Genomic DNA, 9136 nt, shown 5'->3' with positions numbered 1-9136 from the left:
TGGCAGCACCCTCCTGTAACTCCACCATGTCATCCGATAAGGCAGAGATGCGCCTCTACCTCGACAGACTCAAGGCCATGGTACCTCAGTGTCCCAAGAATCGTAAAGTGTCTAGGCAGGAGCTCCTCGAGCACGTCATCAACTATATCAGTGACCTCGAGGACACCCTCCAGTCAGACTCCGAATCCGATTCCGACAGTCCTCCAGCGAGTCCTACCAGTAACTTCAGCTTCAGTGACTCCTTCAACCAGTACACCCAGTATGATGGCTACAATCAGCAGTCTCAGTTAAGTGGCTACACTCAAGAGTCTCATCTCAGTGACTTACAGTCAGCAGCCCCAGTTCGGAGATTCCTTCAAGCAGCAGCTCCAGTATGGCGGTTATGGAACGCAGCCGCTCCAGTATTCCCAGCAGCAGTACAGCCAAGAAAATTCCATGATGATGGAGGACTCCCAGGGAAGCAGCGGCTACAGCAAGTACTACGGAAGCAGTTCTACGAACTACCCACTCAGCCACTCGACCCAAAGCATGGAGATGGATACTTACGGTTTCGGATATTAGTGGAGTGCGTCATTGAACATTCATTATGTACATATTCCCATCCCCTATCATCTATAATTGCAGTGTACATATTCATGTAATTATATATCGCTGAAAGCATACGGAATAAATATGATTTTATGGAAACATGTCTTTTCGTTAATCTCGCCTACCAATTGAAAGTGGGTTTACCACGATTCTAATAAATTATGAATAGGGAAACGACAGAAAATTAAACTAAATGAAACTGTTTAGTTTCATTTTCTACTGTAGGCTGTTTCCCTATTCTTCTTTGTGTACACGTTACTGTTTGTTTTGTGTCTAATAAATTATGTTGCCAAATTAATTCTGGAAATCGTTTATAGTAAAGAATAAAGGAATTTAAGTAACTAAGATTTTCACCCGTAAGACTTGTATCATATTGTCGATAAGTGGGCAGTCTTTGGTATTATAGTGCGCCTAATCTCATATAATTAAATAGACTCACCCTAGACTCAGGAAGGCTATGATTCACCTTCAAATTTCAATAACCATTTGTAATGGTGTATGCTGTATGTTGTCCACAACTTTATTCCACATAGATGGTTCCTTAAGTACTGAGTCATCAAGTAGTCAGCTGTTAGCCCGTAATGTTTTTATGAAAATGTTATTTTGTACTTTTAAAATTGACACTTATCGTTATTGATATTACCATCATTATATGTTATCAAAACGCTGTTAGTAATAAATTAAAATCTTTCCGTAAATCAAAGAAACCGGTAAATAGATGAGATAAGTGCGACTACTGAACGCCTTGGTGATTGAGTACTTATTTAGCCATCTATTTGCAAAACATAATCGATAAACGTAAATCACAGTGGGCAAGCCATCCCAATACAAAGGGTTAAAATGTTGAACCCAAGTATGAAGGATCATTTGATTAGAATAAAGTCACCGAGTACCCCATGCCTGAGCTGAGTTGCCATTTTGTCGGGTGTAGTAAAATTATCTTTAAAAAACAAAAAAGGGCCCTGAAAATTTTGTATTTCAGGGAAATATGGTTATGTGTCTGAACAAAAAAATTGACCAATCTCAAACATGAGTTAAAAATGTTTATGAAAAGGAGCCCAGAAAGGGTGTGTGTTGGACGTTAAAATTAATGTACGTGGCACGTTTCAGGGATACGAGGGGGGGTTTCCCATAGAAGTCTGCTTTTGGGTCAGTGAATATTTCAGAATTCTTTCCCCTGATGATTCTATAACTTGAAACCCACTTTAGATAATCTTGAAAAAACTTTTCCAGTTCAAAGTGGGGGGACGCATCAGCTGAAATAGGCAAGTATGAGACTGCAGCTAAATAGAAAAACGCACTGGATTTTATAAGTTCAGGTTAAAATGTGGGTGCCTTTTTTGGCCTGATAAAAAACGAGTATGTTCTCATTTTCTTAGCTGGACACCTTGCGGTTCTTGAGGCCCGAGAAAAATTATGATCCCGCAAATTCCCCATGACGTGGAATTTTAGGTAGAGGACTGCATTTCCTGCTTGTGTTTGGGCAGTTATTCAAATTTTTATTTTTTTTCGCCTTTAAAACAATTTTTTTCACGCCGGGGTTAAGGCAGAATTCACGCTGGGTTTTCTAAAAGGTATTATTGCTACTATTTACCTTAAAAAGCGTTTGCGTGCTTCATGGGTGAGGGGGTGTTTAAATCTAGGGGAATAACACCATTATTCAATCTTTTGGTGCCCCAGTTGTAACCCCTAGTAACACCAAAGCGGACGTATCAGGATTTTCCTGTTTTTCGGGACATTTTAGGGGGATAAACCCCCCAAAGGGTTTGCCCTTATCTAGAGTGTCGGGTGTGTGTGTGTGTAAAAACCCCAAAAATTGTGTCGGATATTATGGCGGGGGACCCAAAAAAAAAGTGCCTAGTAAAAATACAAATACTGGTGTGATGCAAAAGGTAAAAGGGTCTGTCCAACGACCGTTGCGAGACCTGGTGAAGTAGTGGACAGCACTTGACCTGGCGCTCGCACCCTCCCCGCCCCCGACCGCGGGGGAATTAATCACCCAAGAACGGAAGGGAAAAACCCCCCCCCCACTGCCCTACCATGGAGAGGGTGGGACGCGCCGATCCCCCCCTTTACCAGTGCCAACACACCCCTCAACCCTCACTCTAGGGGGGGTTTGTTTCCCCCGAACTAGGGATTAAACGTGTGGATTCGACTGCCGCCCCTGGCTGATAACGAGGGTTTCCAAACTGTTCAGCCCAAAAAGGAAAAAATGAAAACCAGCCGAATAACACCAGAAACCCTGCCCAAGAAAGCAAACGGAAGCCCCAAAAGCGCGAACCCATCGCCCCCGGGAGAGGTTTACTTAGACGGCCCTTTTCCCTGAGGCACGACTTCCGTCGAAAAATAGGTGGATGAGGGAGGCAGCCAGCTGCCGCCCCCCCAAGGGGAAAGGCCCCTAGAATGGTGGGGGGGAGAGGGAATCCTGGGGACGTCATGTACGCGAGAAAACAACAATATGTGGCCATGATGTTAAGGGCACTTTTGCGGGGATCTCTCTGCAAAAAAAAGACGATTTTCAGCCAAAAAAAGAAAAATACGGAAACCTGTTACCAGGTTTGGGGAAGGAGCGGCCGCTGAGGAAGCACTGCATCTTCGGCGTTTTAACCCCGGGAGGATCATAAGGAGGACAGCCCTGAAACAGGCTCATCATTGTTTTAGCGGTGACACCGCCACCTACAGAGTCCCAATTCTTTGAAGATACATAGAGCGAGCTCTTTTCGACCGTGGTGCTCAGAGTTGTGTCTGCTAAAAAGTGTCAAGGTTATGGCCACGTAGCTAAAATTGCAGAAGGAACAGCGTGTGCTGTCTGTGCAGGAGCTCCAGGCAAAGGACTGCCTGCAAGAAACGCGGAAAGGACAACGACAATGAGACGCCGCCACCATCGTGAAGAGGTGCGTCGGGTTTGCAGACGGAGGTGTGACGGCTGGCACCTAATGCCCCCACAAACCGCCACGAGCACCCCCCCCCCTTTGCCCGACCGTACCCATCGACCGGAGTGGCGATGCCCAAGCCCACACACACACCCACCTGGGCCGCGTGACTCACCAACCCACAAAATTCCGCAATGCCAGGGGGATTCCCATCCTAGGAAACAGTGCCACAGGAGAAACCATGGTGAAAAAGACATGGATACGCGAGGAAATAAAGCATCACAAGAGTTTGCTGAATGAAAAAAAGAAATCAAGGCAAGAGATTCCCTGAATTGAAAAAAATGTTAATGGAGAACAAAAGTGATCTTATTACAGGAAAATTGCGTTCTGAGGGTTTAGTGATGTCAGTGATGTTGAAAATACGAAAAAGTTCTCGTATTATTTACCACGACAAAAGTGAGCGTGTAGACAGGAAAATGGCGTTTGATGTGTTGATGATTTGAAAATCCGAATGAGGTCCTGATATTATTTTTACGCACGTGCGTTCTGATGATGTTAGTGAGTTAGGGATGCTGACAATACGAATGGGTCTCTGATATTTTTATTACGCACGGGGACATCTGAAAACAGTTGAGACAGTGACCGTAAAATGACGCTGACGAAGATGCGAAGGACAGGCTGATCTGTGGGCATCACTCAGAAATGCTATCGGGTAGGGTATTATGCGTATGTATCAATACGCGGAAAGCGCGCAAACAGATAAAAAAAGAAGATACAACACAAATACGAATGCAGTAAAGAAATATGCAGACTAAAAGTTTCATCAACAGAAATTGACCAATCAGTAAAACTAGGTGTGGGTGGGAAAAAAACAATTACTTTCTTTCATGGAATAACTGGTGTCAACCGTGGGAATTAATGATTGCTTTATATATTTCATAACAATAATGTTGACTTTATCGGGTTTACAAGAGCCCTTCACATCGGGTCACTAAAATAAAACGCCCTAGATTAGAGGTACCATTTCCTATACGAACCAGGAATGACAGGCTATTGACTTATGTCAGGACACCATACCGCATAAGTTGGTGCAGAAATCTAATGAAAATAATGTGCAGTACAGATTTACATATTCGAACAGCCTCTGGTTTTTCTCTCTGTACAATGTTACGAAAGGGTGTAGAAAGTTTCAGCTGATTCACTGCCCAACTTTTCAGAATCACGGCACAAATGCAGGGAGATTTTAATGCTAGACATTATACATTTGGAGATAGTCAATGCAATAAAAATTTTGGCGAAGAGTTCCGACATTTGTGAAACAACAGTTTCTATGACAGTATATGAACAGACGGGCAAACTACGTGGCGGGGGGCAGGCTAATTATGTAATAGGAAGGGATTTGGGGTGCATGGAAAACGTCAGAAGCATGCTGCAACAGAGCTAATCATGACCACTTTGCAATAGTAACGAGATACGCTGTTGATAATACTCAGTCACCAAAAACAAATAGGGTCAAAATTTCTATCCCCCCCTTTCCTTGAGCATCATTTAAAACACGTATCTATGACTGGTACAATGATTACACAGTAACAATTTTTGATAAATTTTCCATGGACATGACAACAGTGGTCACTGATTACTACAACCCCTTGGTCTGTCCAAAGAAAACCTTCAAGAACAGCAACTCACAACGCTGCAAACAACCTAAGTGGGTCGGTGACCCTACATTATTAAGGAACAAAAGCGAGTTCAGGAGCTTTTTGAAAATCTACAGCAGGATAATACCCGTGACAACCTTATTGAATTTCTTAAAGCTAACAAAACCTACGGGAATTTTAAAAAAATCATTTCAGAAATGAACATTTGAACAGTTCCTACAAAGCATTAACAAAAACACCTCAATGTCGGAGGTCTGGAAAAAAATTAAAAAAAAATTTTAGGGAAACCAACTAACACCCCGCAGTTCCATAGTCCTCTTGCACAAGCAGATATGCTCCTTAGTCCATAGGGCTGGAGCGTCAAATTGAGCTCACTTCCCACAAATATTCAGGATCACCTTAGTCAATCTAAAATTGCACGCAAATTTGCCATTGAGATTGGATGTTCTGATACTGACCCCTCAGACTTTGCTGAGATCACTGAGTGGGAACTGAACAATGCACTGATCAAAGGAAAAGCGTCCGCCCAGGTGAGGAGGAATACCTATAGTGTCCTCCGCCTTATAGCTCAGGTACCTGGTAATCCCTTTTGCACCTATACAGGTTAAGTTTTGTCACAAGGTATTCTGCCTGGCTCCTGGGCACGCAGTTAATCATCCCTATACCCAAATCAAACCTGATAAATACCGACCAATTTCATTAACCTCATGTGTATGCAAAGTTCTAGAAGGATAATTTTGAACAGACTCAGGTACGGTTACAAGGTAAATTATTCACAGACTGTACGGATTTCTATCGGGACGTAGCACACAACATTTCTTTGCAGAGTACTTTTCACACTCTAATCCAGGGAAGCACACTGTTTTTCCCTTTACCTTAGTCAGCTTTTTACATTGCAAACAGAGAAGTTATCCTAGAACAATTGTAAGCTTGGCATCCGGGGTAAGATATTGAACTGGATTAAATGATCTCTCGAACAGATCTGCAAGTGTCCTGTTCAGGGGAGTGAGAAGTTCCACTTCACAATCTTTTGAAAATTGGGACGCCACAGGGAGGGGTTTTCAGCCCTATGCTGTTCAATGTCCTCATGCACAAGTGGTGGCAGATATCCCACTTGGGGATGGTGAATCCATTATATGCTATGCTGATGACATATGCGTCAGAGCATCATCACAAGTGAGGATGCAAATAATCTCGACAGAATCACAGCAAGGCACATGAGTGTGGATAGTCATTTCCGCTGAGAAAAAAAATGGCTCTAAACCCCTGTATCATACCCCCACCCCTTTTTTGCATAGGTGACCAGGAGCTTGACATATGCCCCAAGTATAAATATCTCGGGGGGAATGTAAAAGATGCAGACCTGGGCCTCCTCTCTAAAGAAGAGACTCTGGGAGAGATTGAAACCTTTGAAAGTTCTTGTCGGAAGAGAACATGGCATCAATGTTAAGCTCGCTAGACTGTTTTACTTGGCTTTTATAAGGTCAGTTGTAGACTAACCATGCACTGCACTTGTTGCAGTGTAAGGAATCAGAAATAGGTATTTGGAGGTAGTGCAAAATGAAGCTATGAGGATTATCCTCGGCGCCCCGAGAACAGCAAGGATAGTAAACATGAGATCAGAATTAAACTTACCATCCATTTTTTGATAGAATAATATTTATTTCCACCATATTTGGGGTCAAAGCTCTGAGGGAACCCTCGTATCTCTCAGATTTCCAAAACAAAATGCAACATAAAATCACGCAAGTAGAAAGTGACAAATCACAAAACACGCGCGCCCTCTGATAAACCCCAAAATTTTCCCTGAACATTATAAAACTCAATGTTCCAATTTGTAAAATACCAAAAGTCGCTCCATTCCACCATGGAAAAATTCAAAATTGATCGTGCACCTTACATGTCTACCACAAAAAAACAGGGTGCATAACTGTGTGTTGAAACAATTGCGCTAGCAACGGTAACGGAACACACAGAATCTATGGGTGATGATGCATATGAGTGTTACCCCCCGACGGATCCGTACAGTTGGATACAAAGCTGGGTTTTGCTTGCGCTGTATACAAAAATGGCTTACTACAAATCAAGTTTAAAATGAGAATACAAAACTGGGCCCAGCACTACACAAACGGAGCTGGAAAGGGATACTCCTCGCAACGGAATTCTTAATGTCTAGGGCTCTGGAGTAGTTTTCTGTGACTCTCAAAGTGCTCTTCGGACGCTAAATTCTTTCAAAGCAGGTGGCGATGAAGAATTGTGAGTTGCATTAAGCGTAACGAACCTATGCAACAGAGCGTAATTTCAACATTCAGTTTGTATGGATACCATCTCATGTTGGCATACGCAAGCACGACCACGTAGACAAATTGGCGAAAGAAGCCTGCAGCAAGGATATTGTGAACATAGATCTTGGGATGCCTCTTGCTAGGGTTGCACATATATTGAAAAGTTCTCATAAGGAAGAACTAGTAGATCTGATTAACACTCAAAGGCCTGAAAGCTGTACCATAAGGCACTCGATCAGTATAGATGGCAAGCCTTCCTATGGGTGGCACCGAAGTCAAACCAACATTGTGACGTGGTTATTGCCAGAATAGTTTAGGTTACAGAATGTACTGGCAACTGCACGGTGCAAGAAGTGCAGATGAATCTAGATGTAGACTGTGTAACGAAGAAAACAAACGAACCTTTAGCACTATATCTCGGAATGTCATGTGATACAGCCTTTTTAACCACCTAACATGAGTATAAAGAACTATGTGGGAAAATTTCATTTCATCTGATACATGGAAGATTTCTCGTACTATACCCTAAATTTACTATGTGATAACTCCCGTATGCAAATAAGTGTTATTCAAACACAGTGGGGGAAATGCATATGTAAGTAATAATTTTTGTATGATGTATGATTTATATTTATATTTTACCTTGTACAACTACAGTAGTTACAGACTACTGTACAATGTCAGATATATGTAAAACTGTAATCATGATTGCCCACGCCTGAGCAGATAGCCAGGGTGGTAAATAAACTTACTTAACTTAACTTAACTTGGTGCCCCTAGAAAAACAAGGATTGTGAATGTGAGAACAGAACTTAATTTGACTTCTGTTTACGAAAGAATATTATACATAAGTACCACATTTAGTGTCAAATCAATTAGAGAACCCCTCCATTGTACAGAGTTCCAAAGACAAATAAAACATAGAATAGAAGATATACATGATAACACCGGTTCATACTCAAATCCAAGAGTACAAGTAACATGTAAACACTTAGCTTAGCTGAACATACCCATAACTAATACCTTACATGAACATTCTGTTCCACCGTGTAATGTCGGGGTAATATTAAGACTGCCCGAAGAAGACAGTTCCCCCTGATAAGTAAGCACTACCACTTGCATTATAAATGAGCTCTGAAAGTCGTCATGCATATAATGCTACACCACGAATCTTGCAGTCTGGGAGCAGAGCAGGATGCGCTGTGTTTATAAAACAATACCTTCACACCGAGTTAGAGATTCACGACTGGCCAGCACTACCAGCTGAGTGGCAGGAATATTCTTGTATCCGAAGGCATACAGATCTCTCAGTGCAAATGGGCAATTATAGGCAAGGCTACATACTACAAAAAAATTATTCAACCTGAAAAACGTTGAAAATAATAAACAAACAATTCACTTACATTATAGATATGTAACATACGTACGCATACGTAACGAAGTCATTCATGTTGGACAAAAAAAACATTTGACACCCATCACGACCCCGTTTTGTAGAAACAACTCCTCATGCATGGAGTTCATACCAACCCGAACAAAATTTAAATCATAACATTCACCAAAAGTTTATATTATGATTATTTTATAATTATATTTGCATTGTAACCATTTAACCATTTAAATACAAATGTGAATAATATCATTAATTACATACTCCAAAGTCGTTAAATATCATATCATTCCATAATTCTGGAAAGTTTGTAAATGAATCAGTCATGACTTCCGCCAAACA

This window comes from Penaeus monodon, chromosome 6, assembly GCF_015228065.2.
Source record: "Penaeus monodon isolate SGIC_2016 chromosome 6, NSTDA_Pmon_1, whole genome shotgun sequence".
NCBI classification, from domain to species: domain Eukaryota; kingdom Metazoa; phylum Arthropoda; class Malacostraca; order Decapoda; family Penaeidae; genus Penaeus; species Penaeus monodon.
This window is presented reverse-complemented; position numbering follows the sequence as displayed.